Source organism: Coregonus clupeaformis, unplaced genomic scaffold, assembly GCF_020615455.1.
Source record: "Coregonus clupeaformis isolate EN_2021a unplaced genomic scaffold, ASM2061545v1 scaf1204, whole genome shotgun sequence".
Lineage (NCBI taxonomy): Eukaryota > Metazoa > Chordata > Actinopteri > Salmoniformes > Salmonidae > Coregonus > Coregonus clupeaformis.
The window spans coordinates 555-22,498 of NW_025534658.1; the positions used below are offsets into that span (position 1 = coordinate 555).

General features: G+C 41.9%; 1 pseudogene; it reads left to right on the top strand.

Annotated features, from left to right (window-relative positions):
• Positions 1–2,688: 2,688 nt before the first annotated feature.
• Positions 2,689–21,164, top strand: LOC121540877 (annotated as a pseudogene).
• Positions 21,165–21,944: the final 780 nt, after the last annotated feature.

Below are 21,944 nucleotides of genomic sequence, written 5' to 3' on the forward strand. Positions count from 1 at the left end.
TAATAAAATAGACCACTGGGGCAATCTATGTATTGGATATTGTAATCTATTGAATCTACATATCAGAAACAAAGACCAGCAAGACAACTTAGTTCACAGCTGTGGCTTATGATGAAAAGGTTAGCCCCAGACAAAACTATGCGCATTGGTGCTGGAGGTGGCTTGTAAAATGCATCCTATCAGATTAGAAGTCACAATAACACAAGTCCCAGCAACAGACATGAATGACTATGCATGGTTTCATTCACAGACATAAAGAAACATGGGATATTCGCCTCAAAACACCAACACCGTGATGAATGATGATGTATTACCTCCAACAGATAAATTAGGCCTATCTCTCCACACAAACACGATTCTGTTATAACACATCTATTTAGGAGAAATGATGAAGATTACTTTAATTTGCTTATTCATCACTATGCATGCAATAGGCTACCTCCCCTTTACAACCACTACCACTGTAAAGCAACACTTTACCTTCAAGTCCCATTGTTACGGTCTCGCGGCCTCCCGTGTATCCTTTGAAGTAGATACTGTATCTGTTCAGCGCAGGGTGTTTGGAAAGAGTATGGAATAAAAGTCAGCCGGTACATTTTATGTTATCAATACAGTACTAGCAGTAGAAGTGCCCTGTTCTTACCTTACGACACAAATCCAGGGGGAAAGGACTAAAACGGTTGTTTGGGTGATTACATGTTTCTTGTTTCCCTCATTCCCTCCCTCCCTTTTACCAGTGCACTCGCCCTCAAGGAGCGGATACAGACAGAGTGCAGCGTTAATAGCGTATATGCAACAAACATGTTATTGTAGGCCTAATATAGTCAGCACTAGGCTAATAGTTTTAAAAGGCAGAAGAGTTGGATTTCCATATTAGGTTTACAAAATAGTTATACTTATATGTTATGCATGTGTTTGGAAGGCTATTCACATTATTGATTAAATCTCCATATTTGTTTAATCCAATTTAAACTAAGCTACACATTTATCCATCCTAATGTTTCGTTTAAATAAATCTCCATAGAAAACGCCATAACTGCATCATAAGAGTGGTGACAGGAATGGTGTTTTGAGGTGAAGGAGTGGGCGGGAGGCCAGGGTATTAGGCTATTTTAACGTGATGAATGAGTGGACCAAGTCACTTGGCAAGTGCCTCCCACAGTGCTAGTCTCATGCAGGTGAAACTGACAGGTTAAGGTAGGTTTTAACTAGTGTGGGAGGCAGTGTTGTCATCTTCGGAGATGGACGTTTATGGAGACAGGAGATGAGACGCGCGCGCCTACAGGCTACATCAATCAAAAACGCACGTAAAATGAATTAACAATTTCAACATAAGCCTCTCTAGTCGACAATACTACTGATCGAATTGTGTCTTCCTTTCACACAAGGTGTGTGTGTACAGGATTAAATAGCATTTTGTTTCTTTTCTTTTCCTTTCATCATCAGCGAAGTAAAGATTAGAGAGCAGATTGTGAGAGCTCCCTTTAGAAGGCACAGGGGATCTTCATTCCTCTGCCTTTGTGATGATATTGATGATGATGATGGCCAAGTGGACAGTTTGATTTTTGTGTGGCGAGTTAGTTATAAAGAATCAATATTATATCAAGGGGTAACTTTCGTGATAAAGGACTTCAGCCACTCTAGCTATTCATCATAAGTCTGTAGCAAGCAGATAGGTCAAAAGAAATTATATTGCTCTAAAGAGTCTGTCTTCTTATCTCTCTATACCAGGGGAGTGGAGGACACGCCGATCGATACAGTAGCTGCAGTATACTCCTTGCAATTATCAATAGCTGATTTTGTCTTCCCATGGCTGCATCTATTAATACCAGATAATAACATCCTTTTGGACATAACTTCTAAGGGGATGATGGAATTTTTTAAAAGTTTGCTCACTGGATGACCTTGTTGTCAAGGAAAATGTATCTCACTACATGTTAGACACAGGGGAAAAGACCCAACCCAATGAAAAACACTCAGCAGTAGGCCTATCTTGAAAGCAAACCCAGATGATCCTCTAACAAGGTGCACTATAGGAAATTAAACAAATTAAAATAAGAACGTCACTTATTATGTTATTTCTTAGGTTAACTGACATCTGTTAAGATATTAGCCTACATTAATAGATAATTTGCATTTGACTGATAGGCAGCTGTTTGATTTATCTTATTCAAAAGAGACAATAGGAAAACTGCACTTTTATTGATGTTATTGTTGAGAAAGATTAGGGCAATAAGGGTTATATAGAATTACACAGTAAGGCAATATGCAGGTTATAGAATTGCATCCATGCACGACGGGAAAATGCTAATTCCTATTCGTTTCTGCATCAGGGAAGAGAAACACATTGATAGTCTATTATGATATGAAAAATAACTAAATAAATTTTTACTTCCCGTTTTCAATATGATTAACACAATCTGAGTTTTGAAAATAATTTTAAAAAAATGTTGGACGCAAAGCCATACAGGGATTGACACAAATATGGCAACACAGGTGTTTGTCACCCACACAGCCCTTCCTCTGAATGGACCCCTCCCCATCGCCCCAAGTCCCACACTTGCAAAGTAGGCTACTAGGCTACAATGTAAATCACCATTTGCAAGAAAATGTAGCCAGGGCATGTTTATTTAACACAGGAGAACACTGAGGAAGAGAAAAAAAACACACATTCATATTATTTCACATATGAAAATACAGTATTGGTTGTTTGTTATAGCCTATCTTGAACTAAAACTGAACTTAAACACGTTACACATCTAAAATGTCATTGTAGACTGCTGCAAATAAACGCTCTGTGTGGAGCACAATTTTTTAAAATTAATATTGTATCTAAAGGGGGTGAAGTAGGCCTCCAGCACAGCATCACCAAAGTCAAATTTACAATGACATACAAATTAACTCTTAGTGTCAACACTTTTATTTCTCCAATGTTTTCTTCCACATTATGTACAAAAATAAAAAAAAATTATAAAATGTAGAGTAAATTGTTCGCAATAAATTAATGTTAGAAGCTATAGGGATACGGAATCAGGTATGCATAAACTCACAGACCCATTTTTGTATTAATTTACTACACCTTAGACAAACTGATGATTCCACGATGGTTGATATTTGGAAACATATGGCTATATCATATCAAATCGCTCCGTTGTGGAATCCATAGCCTAGTGTGAAGCTTATGACTTTAACAGTAACGGTGTGGTACATCCTAGCGGTCGCTCAACGCAATGGGCTGAACCTAGCCCAAGGTTTAATTTTCTCACACACAGCGCAGTCCCCACACACGGAGCTAAAGGCGAAGGCAACAACGGCAACATCAAACCTCCCGAGCAGTGCTCCTGTTACGAACCATCAAGTGAAGTAGAAGACGACTTTCATGTCCAACATATGAGAAAGTAGATCGATCAGAAAAAAAATCTAAAGCTCTTTGGGAAGGACCGGGGTCTTTGGCGAGCAACTGACAGAAGAGAGAGGGGACTTTGGAGAGCAGCTCGAGCCAAACGCGCAGCCGGGAGCAAAGCACCACAAGGGGGGAAAGCACATCCAGCCACCCAGCGCCAGTTGGGGTGTTTTTTCTTTTTTATAAACGCTCATTATACAAATTATTAGGTGCATATAGAGACAAGGGACTATTTCATACTTCATAACTCCGACAAGGCGCGCCGATTCTGAGAAGATGCACAACAAACTTTGAGTGGCAATTCGAAAGAGTATGTTCCTTGTTTATCCGCTGGCAATCAACCCGAACTTTTACAATTCCCCTTTACAACGGAATTGCATCATCAAGCCGCACTGGGAACAACTCACAACCATCCTCAAAAACTTTATCCGTCCCATCCGCTTCTAGCGGGTGTCGGCGACTGATGTCCAACGGCAAGGAGTTTATTTGAATGAAGATGCTGTCAATTATATGAAGATTTAAAAAAAGACTGAACCACTTCAGGGACATTAAATACACTTTCAGATGCACACAGCCACATTCAGAGGAAGGACTCAGTCGTGGGACAAAAGTTATCTAGCCTAAATAAGATAGAAGAAAATATGGATGGAATGTATCAGCTTTGAGGCAAACTGTTCGAATTCCGTCATCTAAAGTATCACAAGTTCACAACCGAAGTGGAAAATACTACTTAAAAGCATGGCTGAAGTATGGGATACACGAAAGAAAAGAACTGCACCAATGAATCTCCAGCACTAGTGAAACAAAGCTCCGCAGAAAAGGAGAAAAGCTGACCTTCCGCGACGTAGACCCCCCTGAATGCTGGGCGTAACAAGCAAGATTTGGTGTGTTGTTGGAGGAGGTGGATAGCAAGAGAAGAGAGACAGATAGTCTGAGAGTGAAGCAGCTAATTGCTTAGTCTGTCACTCATTACCATATCCAGTGTGTCCGCTGGACTTCAGCCAATCCCTCTCACAAGGTACCATTAATCGCAATGCATTATTCACTATCATAATTATATACCGACATGCGCAATCCACGCAACAGCAACACCAGCAAATTCCGGTAATTTTTGCAACCAGACTATTTGTGAACATTTTTTTTTCATTCGGTCTCTGCTGATGTATCTGCAAAAAGCAGAAACATCTCGCAGCGTATCAGCAGCATGTCCCGTCGCAAGCAAGCGAAGCCACAGCATCTCAAGTCGGACGAGGATCCCACAATAGCCGGGGTGGTGTCCGAAAATGGTAAGTCATGCTTCTATCGGCCGGTGGGACAATCTTTTTATACGCATGTACAACTCTAACAAACTTAGTATATTCTCCGAATACAAGCAGGCAACTTTTCATGCTCTTGACCAGGACTTAATTTGTGTTGGAAAGGCTATGTTTTTATGTAGAAGTGACTTTATAATTTCGGTAATTTGACTTAAAATATAATGGGATATGTATATGTCGTGGTCCCTGCGAAACTTTGCCTATGGTTTTACGCATAGCTCTCCTTATCCCTTCCACCGGTTTCATCATGTTGTGAAACCCAACGCAACCTCCAAAAGGGCTGGGAACTCTTTACTTTATCCGAGAATTAGCCTACCTGTTTTATTACAAGAAAGTCATTTGGTGACATTTCAAGCTTTATTCAGAACAGTTTAAGCTACTATCAAAAAAACTTTTGAAGGGACTTTTAATAGCCTACCGTTGTTGGTCGTGCTTTTAGCTAACAAAGCAACATAAGACAAGCAAATGCAAGTCAGTATTTAACAGTGTTAATTCGATAACTCCCACAACACAATTTTATAAGTGTCTTAGTTTTTACATGCCAATACATTTCCTACTGCGTTATACGAGCGCAAATTAGCTATCTGTTTCAGAGTATGGTTCATAAGAGTTTTCGTATCAAGAAACTATTCAGTTTGAAACTATATTAATATGCGTTTAAATATTATATTAATCAAAAAGGGTATTTCTTTAAACGCAACCTCATCAGTTGGTGTGGATCTGTCTCTCTCTCTCACACACACACGCACACGCACAGACAGACAGACAGACAGACAGACAGACAGACACACACACACACACACACACACACACACACACACACACACACACACACACACACACACACACACACAGGCATAGCACACAATATTTAAAAATTTAAAATAGCAAGCAATGTAATTATGTTGAACATACCACGCTCTACATCATATTATGCCTTCGGAATTTTAGAAAGTATTTTCATCAATACACTGTAATACAATTTTCTTCATAACATAGGACGACAATACGTTGACTTTTTTATGTATTTATGTTGGCATACGGTAGGTTATTTTCTAGTATCGATGCCTATCCTGGCATTCAAAGGAGCGATTGCATATTCTGCGATAGATTAAGTGCAGAGCATGTTTTGTCATGGAAATGTTTTTGTTTACTCCCTCACATAAATGTATCACACTTGGTTTGTTTCCTATAGTTCCCAATGTCTACACGATCAGTTGACAGGGTTAGCCGTGTGAAAGGGGTCACTCTTTTCTAGTCATCTGTGCTGCATGCGCCTGAAGAGTGTAAAACGTTATAACTAGAAAACTGAAGTGAAATCTTCACCCAAAGCACACAAAACGAAAATGCATGTCAGTTGGTTTTTATAGCCTATCCGGACATTTTTTAAATGAAAGTATATATTTTTCATATATATTAGTGTTGAACAAACCTTTTTTATCGAATACAAATCTTGGATAGCGTTTCGCATTAGGCTCCAATGATTTGTTTATAATGTAGTTTAATGCACATGTACATAAATGGGTAATTGTGCATGATTCATTATTCAGTAAAGATGCATTCAATATTGTACTTACAATGTTTGTTTTGTTATATATTTTAGATTTCAGGAATCGTGATTTAGCTACATATTTTTTTAAAGAAGAAAAAAAATCAGTATCTGCAGCTTGCAAAAGTTCCTATATACCTTAAAAATAATATAAATACCATTTTTTAGGTCTTATTCATTTTATAATTTTGAACCTTCACAATACCTCTTTGTTTTTCTTCTTGTGCTGAAATAGTGTTTGTCCACTAGTGCCCATGGGTGACGTCCAACATTCCTAATGCAATCCTAAGGATTTTTCAAGTCATTTTACCAGCATTCTGAAATTACCAACACGTTATTTTCGCTCTTTCTATTAGATTGAGAAAGAGTGTAATGTGTTAGTCAGCATTTCTTATTGACTATCCATACAGTTTATGTGGTATTCTCGACATAATAACTATCATTATCTTGAACCATCGCTGACCAGCACATACAGCATCCTTTGTACTGATCCTGTAAAATAGAAAAAGTGTGATGTCATCCCTAGGGACAAATAACAGTCTTCTTTCCATGTGAACATTTTAGGGTGACCTAGTCACAATGCTGAGCATGGGTTGTGATTAATTTATTTATGCATTGTCTTATCATGCCATGCCATGCATTACACATGAATAGGGCAGTCAGTGTCACAAAAATGTAATGCAGCTAGCTAAACTGATTGGACAATACATGACACTTGCCTCACTCATTGGTTTATTATAGCTATGAATTGCAAGAGTAAAGCCAGCATTAAAGTGTAATCTGTATATCAAGTTAATAATACATTCTCTTGAATATGTCAAGAACCAGGGATTTAACAAAATACAGTATTGTATAGTATCTATTTTCATTTCAAACTGGTCTTTGAATAGTAAAATGACATCTATTGATTACAGGCATATATGCTGAGAACAGCGTGGTTATGATTGTCATATGCCATCTATTGTGTTTTAGAGGGTAATAAGGACCTTATAAAGAAAGCATTCATTTAAAGATGATCCTCGTTAACTATAAGGGAGGTTTACGTGAGTAGGAGGAGGAAGGAAATTAGTATTTTCCAATTAATTCAATAAGAAGAGAAAATAAGTGCTCTATTTGAAGCATAATTAAGAGCCTACAGTCATGGGCCTGTTCAATAAAAAGTTATCTCATATCAAACAGCTGTGTCAATGAGAAAGCCCTCTTCAGTGACGTTGGTTTGGATATTTTCCCCTTAGGGCAAATATATTTGAGTGGAATGCCTCTCTCCTTCTGTCTTATAAGTCTTTACTTTTAAAAAGAGATGAAGATGAACATAGTCTGTGGATCACGCTGCTACCAGCTCTCAGAGTTAGAGGTTCATCCATGTTTCTCAAACGGCAAATTTCAATACTGACTTGTATCACGGGTGACCTGGCTGCACACACAGCTACACTCACTCATAGACATGTATGCAGAGACGAACACACACACGTACACACACGTACACACGTACACACACACGTACACACACGTACACACACACGTACACACACGTACACACGTAAACACACACACACACACACACACACACACACACACACACACACACACACACACACACACACACACACACACACACACACACACACACACACACTACACGCCATACATGATTGCTGTGTAAGAACTGCAGAGGTCATACTGCTTATCATTTTAAGTTGATGTCGATTGCTACGGATGATCCTTTCTAATGTTGGAAGAATACACTGACTTGCTTGTTATCAGTACAGACTGTGCTTCACTGAGAGAAGCCTTCTCAACCTTTGGACAAAAGACAGTGACAGACCATTCGATAAGATACCCTACAATGCAGTATTTCCACCAATACGACCTAAAGTAACTATAGCACTTTATGTCAGACAAAACGTATGATTTAACTGTGATCAGTTTACGTATTGCCATTGTACAGCTACTGAGACCACTATTGATTACTGTGCCTGAAATAAAAATGGCGTATTTTGTACAAAGGAATTCAGAGGGTCCAATCCTCTTTTAGTACACTGTTAGGACTTAATGTCCATTCTGTTAGTCACCGACCTGGCTGAGTGTGTGTAACCTCTCAGTCACAACACAGCAAAGGAACATAGGCCTACAGCAAAGAGATGCTATACCTATAGCATCAAGCATTCATAGAATAAAAAACACCATAGTATACGTTTTTCTAAAGGTTATTGGATGAATCCAGTCTTCTATTTTTATGTCATATCTTTTTGGGGTTCCTGGCTCTGCAATTCAGATATGATGTTGTTGCTCTCGGTAACACCTCCTGCCTGTGTCTAATTGGGATTTATCAGTTATTTAAATCCCGACTTGATTTGACCTTTTTTGTGTGTAGGGCTTTTGTGGGGAGTTTACATTGTTGTCTAATGTAGCACTTTAGGGCCCTATCGTGTGGCGGCCCAGAAAAGGGGGAATCACATACAGTGTCAACAAGCCTCTGTCTGGCCTGGCCCCCCCCCCTCCTTCCTTCCCACTCCTCTCACCCCCGAGGCCTCCTAGCCACTTGCCCTGAGGGTGGCTGGTTAGAAGTGCTTTGATAGAGCTCGCTGACTTAACCTTTGCCCACCTCGCCCTGCCAGGGGCTGCCACTAGATGTCAAGCTCATAATACAATTAGAACATCTGTGCCATTGACCTTGGCAGCGTGGCTTACCCGTGTCCTAGAAAGTGTTAACAGTGACGGGCTTTCATCTCAATGCTGCTTCCTCTGCATCTAGTCCCTTTAGAGCTCTTACACCACGGGTGAGGGAGAACACACACACACACACACACACACACACACACACACACACACACACACACACACACACACACACACACACACACACACACACACACACACACACACACACACACACACACACACACAATTGTCAACTGAACTGTATTACTACATGTATATTCCTCAAAATACAACTATTTAAAGTGAATCCTCTCAAACCATTCATAATGTCAAACCTCTTTAAGTGACGCAGTGTTAGGGTGTCTGCTAACACTTAGTAAACATTTGTAAATGAACGAGCGAAACGAGAAAGGGAAAACCTATTGAAGTGGATGGATGGAATTAAGAAAGTGATGAAGGAAAGATGATATATAGCGAGGGAATGTCCTGATAGCAGTGACAACATGGGCTGTATCCCCACTTCCCCTCCAGTGAGGCGTTGTTTTGGCTTTTGTTTTTAATCCTCTCTCACCATTTTGGTGGAGGCCTCTGGACCACCCACACAGCCATGCCAAAAATGTTTCCAAGAAGAAGGCATCCCAATATGGCTGTCTTTTAATTACAACCCCTAGCACTTAAAAAAATGCACGATAAATATCATTCCCCTTGACGAAGAGGAACTCGCCAACATGACGTGACACAGACAGTCATCCGGCGAGAGAGGGCCGTCATTGAATACTGTATTGCGTACGCTTACACAAACAAATCGTTAATGTTTGGGCTGGGGCCACATCTGCATGCAGTGACAAAGGCCCCTCTGTTAGATAAGATAGGATATTACTGTACCACTCTGCGTGAGGGCCAGGCCTAGTGAAATAGAGAGCTCTGCTTGGTGGGGGGCTGCTCTGCAGGTGCGGCTGGGGATGTGTGTGATGGTGCTGGTGGGGAGATCCGAGAGAGGAGCTGTTTGAGACGTGGCGTACATACATCATCACCACCGGCTCTGTCTTGGAGGGAGGCAGCAGGGAGAGTCACCCCTGTTTGTGTGTGTGTGTCAAGGAGGGATGGCATTTTGGGAATGTCCTCTCCTCCTTAGCCACCTTGACGGGACGGTTGTAGTACAAAATAAATAGGTAAGACGGAATATAAAAGTAACACGGAAATGGGGGGAGATAGTGAGAAAAAGAATGCAATGGAAAAAAGTAATTCGTACAGGAATTCCAACATTGCTAAACCCAGCAGGCATCCTTATTTGCTCTCATCACCCCCCTCTCTCACAGCTTGGGCTGGACCTATAGTGATTAATCTCTCTTTTAAGGATTCTAAGCTCTCCTAAATGTGCTTTTTAAAGGGAAAGAGGAGTTGGCGAGTCCGGGGATATGTGATTAATGCTAAACTCGGAGCTAAGTGGAAGTGCTTGCCATGCTATCATGTCATCAAGCATGTGATATCATAAGAAACAGTGTTTTTCTTAGGCAAAGGAGAATAATTTAAATTAGATAATGTAATTTCCTGAGTAAAAAGCTTTTGTAACTTTTTATTTGTATAATAAAAACATTATTTTTAAACCTTTTAGGTGCCTTTTATTTAGTTTGCTTGATTATTTCATTTTTTTCGTTGCAAGTGTGTGTGTGCGTGCGTGCGGGTATTTGCATGTATGACTGTACCGCACACATCTGTGTGGGTGGTTGTGTGTTTGGGGTGAAGGGGTGGCATGTGCATTTGCCCTGCTGTTAGTGAATCTGGACATTGTTAAAGGCCCAGTGCAGTCAAAAACTTGATTTTATATATATTTCCACACTATGAGATTGGAATAATACTGTGAAATTGTGAAAATTATGATAATGCCCTTTTAGTGGAAGAGCTGTTTGAAAAGACTACCTGAAATTTCAGGCTGTTTTGGTGGGATGGAGATTTGGCCTGCCTGGTGACATCACCAGGCAGTAAATTAGTTAATAGACCAATAAGAAAGAGAGTTCCAAACCTCTCTGCCATTAACAGCTAGTTTTCAGTTTTCCCCTCCCCACTCAGACCACTCACAGACAGTCCTAGAAAAAGTATTGCTTGGGAAATTACTATTTGCTAAGAAGCTATTTTAGTTTATTTTTGACCATTTTAATTGAAAACAATCACAGTAAGGTACTTAATTGTTACCCAGAAATGATTTGATATTGAGATAAAAACGGCTGCATTGGACCTTTAAGAATGGCGAGTTTGTAATTGCTCAATACTTTGCTCAATACATTGCTCAGTGGCTTTCACAGAATCAGTAGAGAGCATGAATACCTCATCTGATATAATATGTCAGATTAGCGGTTTCAGTTAGGATGCCGAAGATTGCTGAGCAAGATAGCGGATACAATGATTCAAAGACTTACAATCCCCCTATTGATTGTGTTGAGCTTCATATTTGCATTTGAGTAAAGGAAGACTCTTAAAGAAATGAAAACCGCATTGGATTTTCTAATGCCTTCCTTTCTCATGCTATAAGAGAATCAATACACCCCCCACCACACACACACACACACACACACACACACACACACACACACACACACACAAAGTCACATTCACACTAAACAAGATCTAGCCTCAGTCGCATAGAACCTCAAGAACAACCTATGTCTTATGTGTATTATACCTCCTCTAGAAAAGTACAGTTCATTTGTATCATCCCTAAAAAATAATGTTTCATTTACTACATATTTGTTTTATTTGCAGAGATTTGCACCAGAATGAGAAAATCAACCCCAAAATCAAATGCTTATCTTCCCAGAAAGAAGTCTCTAGTTATCTCAATAAGACAGCGATACCCTTCACATTCCAGATTGTAGGCCTACTAACCGAAATATATATATTGAATATTGGTATTATACTACTGTCATCTGCTTTTATTTTAGCAATAGGGATATGGATGATTCACATATGATTTCAATCAGTTCACAAAGTAAATTAAATAAATAAATGAATGTGGTGATATGTTTCTATGAGAAATCTGTGTAGACCAACACATTGTATCAAAGGGATTGTTGAAAGGTAGTGACCCCTCAATTTCTAATTCTTGTTTATATAATTATTCTGAACAGAGGGACATGGCCAGTATTGGGGCTACATGTTAACGTTGTTGGACTGTAATGAAATGTACAGTATGTGATATCCACATCCTCAAATAATGTCCCTTCAAATTCAATCACTTACGGTAATCTCACTATAATGAGAATTCTCAATAGATTAATTTGTATTGATCTTGAACATGCAAAATCATCAAAATGCTTAGATCTAGATAATAACAGATATTAAAATACTCAAATCACAATTGATCAACATTTGTGTTGTGTGCTTGGGCACAGGCCCACAAAGGCACTCACTTACAAAGCAAATTGTATGAATGAAATGAGAAACTGACAATAATAACTGCTATAATAAATGCTTATAACTAATCGGTTTATAACAATGCCTACTCATTGAGATTATTGACCTTTCACCCTAAATTATGGAAATGAGCCCCTGTGTCCGTTGATCGGCTAAGGGGATTACTGCCTTCAATCACGTGGCTTTGCTATTTCCAATAACTTGTGAAGTTAATAACTATTTCACAAAATGTATACGTAGGTACATTTGTGCAAATGGAAGCTGTGTAGCCTATACTACTAAAAATACTGTATGTACACCACTAAAGACACAATTTATGAAAAATACTGTATGAACTTTGCGCAATTCTTTCATTCCTGGCTTCCACTGCTCGTCATGTTTGTTGTCATATCGTTAACTTAATTTATGCCATTGTGTCACACCATACAGGAAGAAATCAAATAATGCCTGCCACTGGCGTCACTCTGCCCCCAGCGTGTTCTCGGGGATGGGCTGATAGCCTCTCCAAAAGCCTTTCTGTTGATTATTAATTAAGTTAAAGACACCGGACCCTGATGGTGTAGTGTAGTCGCCCTGTTGGCCAGAAATTACAGGAAGAGTGATGAATTATTTCACTAATGACTCATTGAACTGACACGTAGGCGTCACGAAGGCTGTGATACAGGTCGGCGATGTTGTGCCCTTCGAAATGAACTAAAGCATAGAGCAACGTAGGTTCTCTCACCGTTTTCCGCATGTTGAATGAACCACAGCAGTCTGTAAAATGTAAAACATTTGGATTGATTTGGAGAAAAAATAGAGATAATTTATGGAAATGGAAAAGTACGTAGCTTATATTCCTGTTGTTGGTGTGTGTATGTGTGTGTGTTTGTATGTTCCAGTAACACATGTATAGTACATCCTCATTCACAGCATATTTTGGCCACTTTTGTCTAAATAGTAAAAAGGAGGACACATATTTTTTATTGGGGATGGAAGACAGTGGTATGTGTGTTGACATTTGGAAAATACATTTGAATAAAAAATGCCACCCGAACCAGACTCCAGACCAGTCCAAATGTAATCCTTAACTGCAAGCATCAACACCGCATGTGTCCTAGTATGTCCTCTCATTTGTTGACTTGTGGCTGAGTGATTCCCTGGAGAAGTGCCATGTTTGGTTTTGCTTTGATTTTGATTTCACCTGTGTTTGTTCCTTTGCCCTCACAAGCAAACATGGTCATACATAAACACCTACAATACCCTATTATCGCTCTCTCTCTCTCTCTCTCTCTCTCTCTCTCTCTCTCTCTCTCTCTCTCTCTCTCTCTCTCTCTCTCTCACTCCTCTCTCTCTCTCTCTCTCTCTCTCACACACACACACACACACACACACACACACACACACACACACACACACACACACACACACACACACACACACACACACACACAGAGAGAGAGAGAGAGATGCCTGCACACGCACACACACACACACACACACACACACACACACTATAAACATGACTCCCTGGGATGGCATTTTGAATTATGTTTTAAAACACTCTTGCACTAGGGTTAGGGTTAGTGTGGGAATAATACTTTAATATCCTCACTTCCTGTTACTGGGTGAAAAAGTATTTGTAGTGTATCTGTTTGATTTATTTTCTTTTGCAAATGATCATGCAATGAACTATGTTTTTATTTTGAATGAGTTAAAATTCATGTTAATATTTAAAGTTGTAATATTATGTTCACTTACATATATACACATATACAATTACGTAATTCACTGATTGTGATAATATACTAATTGGAAATAAATAGTCTTGAAATGCATTTTCAGGCTGAAGGAAACCACTGAACCATAGTAACCTAAAAGGTGGTCCATGTCTTTACATTTTACCCTTTGACATTTTCAAAGGTTTCACTTAGTCACATCCACAGCCACTATTTCTCTCCTTTTTTTTACACACATGTTAAGCACTTCAAAACAAGCAAATCATGTTTCGGAGTAGAAGGAGCTAGAAAACCTCAGCACATTTCCTTGCTGTTCTAATTACGAGTATATGGGTGTCAAGTCATAGTGGCTGGGGGTCTCTGAAGTAAAGCAGTCATGCAGTTTTCCATGTAGGAGATTAGCAAGCTCGCACTATGGGAATAATTAACACACTGCCCTCACGCACTCACACACACACACACTCAGTCATGGAAAAGGGGGCGTGTATTCATGGTTTGATCAGGTGTGAATTAGGACCATGTTCGGGTGAACATACTTGCTTTCTTGGCACTTGATGGCATTATGCGGAAGAGGAAGTGGCTTCTTACAACTGTGATTAAACATGTGTAACTAATCAGAGACTGCTGCCATGGCACTAGCATGTAATTTGTTGAGTCTCATTTCAAAAAGGGAGAGAGAGAAAGAAAGATGAACAAACCTAACTGAGTAACGAAAGCTGCATGTTACTCATTTAAAAAGAGAATCTTTCTCATTTCAAAAGATGTACTGTCGTAAGGGCATCATTTTCGGTATGAATATATTTTGGGCTCACGTCCTCATTTACATTATGGGTAAAATTTCACGGTACGTTCTGTGAGAAATAAACAACAACAATAGCAACAACAAGTCTCATCCATTTTTAATTTGAAACATATTCTATACATTTCTCTCAAAGTAGAATACACTAGGCCTCCATATTGCATTGCTGCTAGTCACAAGCAGTTGCTGAAGGTTGAATTTATTTATTCACTTTAGATGCAGGGCTTATGTATTACGTTAGAAATGCTAAATGAAGAGGCTCAGGCGTTTGAAATTCAGGTGGAAATGACTGGGCTTGATAGCATAGGAGAATCCTAATGGGCCCATCAAAGACCTGATTTGTACCCAACAGACGAGGCAGCTGTGAATTGTATGAAATATTGGAAATCAATAGCTTCTATGGAATTTCATTAAGCGGCAGTATCCACAATTGATAGGCCCTCATAATTTGATGGATTGCACAAAGAAAATTATTATCTGGGCTCTATTGAGAGGGCTCGAATGCGCAAAACTGGGTCTTGAGAATTGGTGAACTAGGGCAATTTGTTCAGAGTAAAAAAAAAAGAAGAGAATATTGATTTTGGTCACGTTAAAAGAAAAGCAAAAAAAATAATTAAAGGTTAAATCTTTGCAGAGCTGCTCTGCAGAATATGTGTTGAAATTCTATTGATTATTTATTAATTAATTCTCCTTTTTTGTCTCCCTCCCATCACTGTCTTTCTCCCTCCCCCTTCCATCCCCTTCTATCCTCAGCCACAGGAGAAGTGCTGGATGACGCAGACAGTGGGAATGAGAGCCGCAGTGGGAGCGAGGAGACCCACGTGTGTGAGAAGTGTTGCGCCGAGTTCTTCAAGTGGTCCGATTTCTGCGAACACCTGACGAGCTGCATCAAAAACCCCCTGGTGCTCATAGTAAACGAAAACGAAACCGAACCCTCCCGGGAGTATCCTGCAGAGCCATCGCCCTCGCCAAGCTGCCGGAGTGACCAGGCAGACAGCGAGGACGCTGGAGAGGGCAGCAGCCACAGCCCCTGTGAGGACGATGAGGGCGCAGAGATAGCCCTGGAGGGGGGCAGTGCCCTGGACAAGGAAGACGAGCCCATGGAGCTGTCTCTTGAGAAACCGGTGGACCTCGAAGAGAGTGACGCCTCCCCAGAGCCAGATGGTGCTCTACCTCAGCTTAGCGATTCTGCCCCATCCTCTGTGAAGAGCTACAGCATGCCGAGCACCAACGTCACCCTGGAGACGCTACACAGCACCAGCGTGGCAGTGGCCCAGTTCTCCCAGAGTGTCCGTGCCGCGGTGGGCGGGAGCGGGGTTTCCCCCTTGGCCATCCCTATGATCCTGGACCAGCTGATGTCGCTGCAGCAGCAACAGATCCACCAACTCCAACTGATCGAACAGATCCGCAGTCAGGTGGCGTTGATGCAAAGGCAGCCCTCCGTCGCCCAGCCGGCCCAAAACGACCACCACCACCACCACACCACAGTTGCTGGCTCCCAGGGGCCGTCATCCTCCAGCCTCAATGCCGTGCCCAGTCAACTCCAGCAGTTACACAACTTCATCACTCCCCCTGTCCACCAGCTGCCCATCAGGTTGCCCTCACCGCTAAACAGCCTGGGCTCCTCCTCCTCTTCCTCCCTCACCTCTGCTGTAGATGGACCCCTCTTCTCCCATACCCAGCAAAGTAGTAATCAGCAGTCACATTTTTCGATGCCCAACACCACCTCAGCAAACTCCTCTTTCCCTCCATCCAGTGGTAATGTGCTGTCGTCTCTACTGCCTTCCTGCATGGCTTCAATCACACACAGCAGCAGCAGTGGAGCTGGATCCACAGCTGGAGGCGGCATGAGCAGCAGCACTACAGCTCTGTCAAGGAATTCCAGCAGCCCCCTTCACTAGGCCACAGCAGCCTCCCTGAGCACCAGTCCTCCAATCTACCACTGATACCTCACAGTTCATCTAGCAGTGTCATCTTCCCAAACCCGCTAGCCAGTATAGCTGCCACGGCCAATGCACTCGACCCACTCTCCGCTCTGATGAGGCACCGCAAGGGAAAGCCCCCCAACGTGTCTGTCTTCGACACCAAGCCCAGCTCCGAGGACCCCTTCTTCAAGCATAAGTGTAGGTTCTGTGCCAAGGTGTTTGGCAGTGACAGTGCCCTGCAAATCCACCTGCGCTCTCACACCGGCGAACGGCCCTTCAAGTGCAACATCTGCGGAAACCGGTTCTCCACCAAGGGCAATCTGAAGGTCCACTTCCAGAGGCACAAGGAGAAGTACCCGCATGTCCAGATGAACCCTTATCCCGTGCCAGAATACCTGGATAACGTTCCGACCAGTTCAGGCATTCCGTATGGTATGTCCTTCCCCCCAGAGAAGCCCATGACCACCTGGCTGGACAGCAAACCTGTTCTCCCCACGGTCCCCACCTCAGTCGGGCTCCAGTTCCCCCCAACTCTCCCCAGCATGATGGGAGGCTACGGTGATTCTCCGAGCCTCACTCCCCTTAGCAGCTCACCCCAGAGGCCTTCCCCACCCTCCAGCGAGTGTGCCTCTCTGTCACCTAACCTCTTCACTGAAGCAGGCATGATCACCACCTCACAGTCTCCGCAGCCCAACATAGGGGGCAACATGCCTCCCATTCTGAAACCAGAGGGCATCCACCTGCCCCCAAACCTCCCCACTTCCAGGCCTGGTGAGAACACAACCACCACCACCACCGTTACTCAAGTGGTCCTCGCCACCACAGTCACCGCAACCACATCCACTAGCAGCTGTACTGAACCCATCATTGCCCCCTCCTCTGTCTCCCATCCAATCCTGCCCATGATCTCTGATCAGTTCAAGGCCAAGTTTCCGTTCGGCGGCCTCCTGGACTCTATGCAAACATCCGAGACCTCAAAGCTGCAGCAGCTGGTGGAGAACATCGACAAGAAGATGACCGACCCCAACCAGTGTGTCATCTGTCACCGTGTGCTCAGCTGCCAGAGCGCCCTCAAGATGCACTACCGCATTCACACGGGAGAAAGGCCTTTCAAATGTAAGGTCTGCGGCCGAGCGTTCACCACCAAGGGCAATCTGAAAACGCACTTTGGGGTCCATCGTTCCAAGCCCCCTCTCCGGGTCCAACACTCCTGCCCCATCTGCCAGAAGAAGTTCACGAACGCTGTGGTCCTGCAGCAGCACATTCGCATGCACATGGGGGGTCAGATCCCCAACACCCCCCTGCCTGACAGTCTCCAGGAGATGGACACCGACCTCTCCTTTGACGAGAAGAGCTTAGACGCCATGAGCAACTATGATGACGAGCTACTGGATGAGATGGAGGCAGCTATGGAGGACGAAGCAGAGCTGAAAGTAGGAGAGATGATGATGGACCCATCCAAACCTCTCCATCCATATTCAGGAATGTCCCCTGGTCGCTCCCCACCTACCTCTGTCATCTCCAGTATCGCTGCTCTGGAGAACCAGATGAAGATGATCGACTCCTCTGTCAATATGAGCCGCTCCTTCGGTCTGAAGCCCATGCAGAATGGTGGCGGATTTGGAGGAGAGAACGACTTCTTCATCAATGACTCGCTGTGTGCCTCAGGGGACTTGGAAGGCCAGAGTGTGGGAAGCCCGGCACTATCTGAGTCCTCAGGGTCCATGCAGCCCCTCTCCCCTGCTCACAGCCACCCTGAGAGCCGTCGATCCAAGTCCCCTGCCACACTCAACCATAACAGCAGCACTGCAGCCGAGGAGGGGCAGGAGAACAACGGGATGGCTACAGTGAAATCTGAGAATTCAGACACCCCATCCCCGGCACCTGTGTCTGAAGGTAATGGGGCATTGGACCTGACTGCTAGCATTACCCAGCCTAGCAGGCACTTCATCAAGGAGGAGAACCACTTCAACATGATGTTCCTGAGCAGAGATAGAGGTATATTCAATGATCCTAACTTTGATATGGTTCATTTATTGTTCATTAATTTGTTTCCAAGGAAAATTAATAGATTAATAAATACAAATCGCAATTTACATGAATGATATCTGAAATGTCTAAAAACATGGTGTTCCACATTTATGTCATTTGAATAACACACGTCTCTGTTCTCCCAACTAAACATATCCTCTTTTTGTTTTCTCTCTCTAGGTCCGAGCAACTCTAGCTTGCTAAACACAGCATCCAACATGATCAAAATGGAGATTAATGGGCACAGGCACAGCAAGCCCATGTCCCTGAATGACAGTCCTCACATGCCCGTGGGCATCCAAGTGCCCGCTTCTGCACCCCAGACCAACATGAGCCCCAGTATCACCCCCATGCTGGCACCGCCAACTCCCCGTCGCACCCCCAAGCAGCACAACTGCCACAACTGTGGGAAGAACTTCTCCTCAGCTAGTGCCCTGCAGATCCACGAGCGCACACACACAGGAGAGAAACCGTTTGGCTGCTCGATCTGTGGAAGGGCCTTCACCACTAAAGGCAACCTGAAGGTATGAGAGAGAATATAAATAATAATATGCATTTAAAGTATAGGAGAAAGAGTACATTTGTCTGCCTCAAAAATAAAGTAATATAAAGAACATGAAAAAGACCAGAGGCTCTTGAATAATAATGTCTGTTCCTTGTGTTTCCTGTTGACTGAATGCAGGTGCACATGGGCACCCACATGTGGAACAATGCACCAGCCCGTCGCGGACGCCGTCTCTCCGTGGAGAACCCCATGGCCTTGCTGGGCGGGGACGCCATGAAGTTTAGCGAGATGTTTCAGAAGGACCTGGCGGCGAGGGCCATGAACGTAGACCCCGGCTTCTGGAACCAATATGCTGCCGCCATCACCAACGGCCTGGCCATGAAGAACAACGAGATCTCCGTCATCCAGAACGGAGGCATCCCCCAGTTGCCCGTCAGCCTGGGTGGAGGAGGTATGACCTCGCTAGGGGCCATGTCTGGAGGTATGGACCGTATGGACCGGGTGAATGCCAGCAGCAGCCCTCCCATGACTGGGCTGGACAAGACAGGTCTGGAGGTTGGGGCTAGACGCCCCTTCTCTCGATTTATGGAGGAAAATAAAGAGATTGGGATCAATTAAAGACATTATTATTATTATTACAAGGAAAATACTTTGAGGAAAGACTAGAGTCTTACGAGAAGGAAAGAAACTGCTAATCCAGTTTGAACTCTTACGTACTATATTATGTACAGATTATGTTTTTTTTGTTTTGTTTTGGAAATATAATATTTAGTATTGGTTAGAGGTCTTTGCCTTTTGCCCGTTCACCCCTCCTCATTGATATTTCGCTCATACGAAGAATACTTTGTCTCTTGTTTGAGAATATGTCGTCTTGCAAGATTTGCATGGTACTTATTGGTTTCTATCAGTATGTTTGACTGCTTTTAAGGATTATTTTTGAAAAGTAATATCTTGACTCAATTGTGATGGGCAAGCCTCTTATTGTGAAAGGACTAAAATGTAGCTGAGCGAGCTCTTATATGTGCATAGACTGACTAGCTGCTGTTTGGCTAATGTTTATGTTTGCTCTTACACAAAGAGCAAGGGACTGAAGTACATTGGAATTATGGTATTACTGTGCTCGTCTACAATTTTTTCTCATGAAGTAGAAAACTTGAAAAAATGTTTAAACTATTTTAATCTTTACATTTAGTCTCCCAGCATTGTCTTATAATATTGTCCTGTGTCTTTAGTATTTATGATATTGACAAAAAAAGCGGGTATAAGAAAATATATTTAATGGCCCCAGCATTTTATTGATCCTTTTTTTCTAAACTGCAGACTTCACTTATAAATATCTCTTTCAATAAAGACAACATGTCATTTCAGTTGTACAACAGAGACACATTGTGAAGTTTTATTTGGATATCCAGCCAAGACTATGAAGCTGAGATATCTGAAGCTGCTATTATCACAAACCTGCTTTTAACCTTTTTAAAAAAAGATGGGGAAAAAATGTCATTTGAAAGAAATACATATGTATAGAAATACAGACAACTCTAAAACAGGTATGCATATTTTTTATCACATGAAAATAGACATCTTTTGAGAGTATTTGTCATGTTTGTGAATGCACTTTTTAAACAAGACGTTTTGTCTGTGACTTATCGTTAACCTTTGACTGAGCTGTCTATCACGTGTAGTTTTAATTGTTTTCAGCGTACCACTCCTACTATTTGCAGAGTTGGCCCTCTGGTATGGCATCTTATGCTACTCATCAGAGTACAACCTCATCCACTCAATCAAATCCTTCTCCAATAAAAAAAGAGAGAACAGGTCACATGTGTTTGACTGGTCTCCTTCTCTACATTTGCTGTTGTTATTATTTATTTATTTATTTCCAGGCTGGATTCCTGGTTTCTTTCAAAGGGGTTAGAAGGTTGAGATGAGATTAGATTAAGTAAAAAAATAAAATAAAAAAGTGTCAAATAGTCTAGCCTTTTTTTTTTTTACCTCTTTCTTTTTCTACTGTATATTTACTTAGAAATAAATACTTGAAATGTGTAAAATAAGCTATAAGGAATGTACTAATTGCTGTTTGGACATTTTATGTCACATGGGGTTTGAGAGAAACCCAAGACCTCAAGTTCAACAATTTATATTTACAGTTTGGTGCTGAATGTTTTTAGATAACCCAAAGATGCAGAAAAAGTTTCTAAAAGTTCAAAAGTAATACAAGTTGAGCATTTGTGCATCAAATTTATAAGTGGACAAATCACACCACTCTTTTGCACAACACAAGTGGAAATGTCCCATTTGGGATCCTTTACTCTCTTTAAAGCAGGCACAACTATTCACTGCCTGATGTTGGCAGTAAGTTAAGTTATTTAAGTTCCTGTGATTAGTTTTTTGCACAGTCAATTTCACTAATTCTCATTCTAAATCTTTCCCTGTTTTCAATGTTGAGCTATGGTTAATAATGGAATCTAGGAAAATATTAAATTTAAATACTTTTGTCCACCATCTAAAAAGTAGAATAAGACATTGTTGAAGTTAGTTCAACTAACAAGCTAGAACACTCAATACTTGAAACATGCAAATACAAGAAAAAAACGAATCAATTTTAGCCTACCCCCGGGAAGAAAGA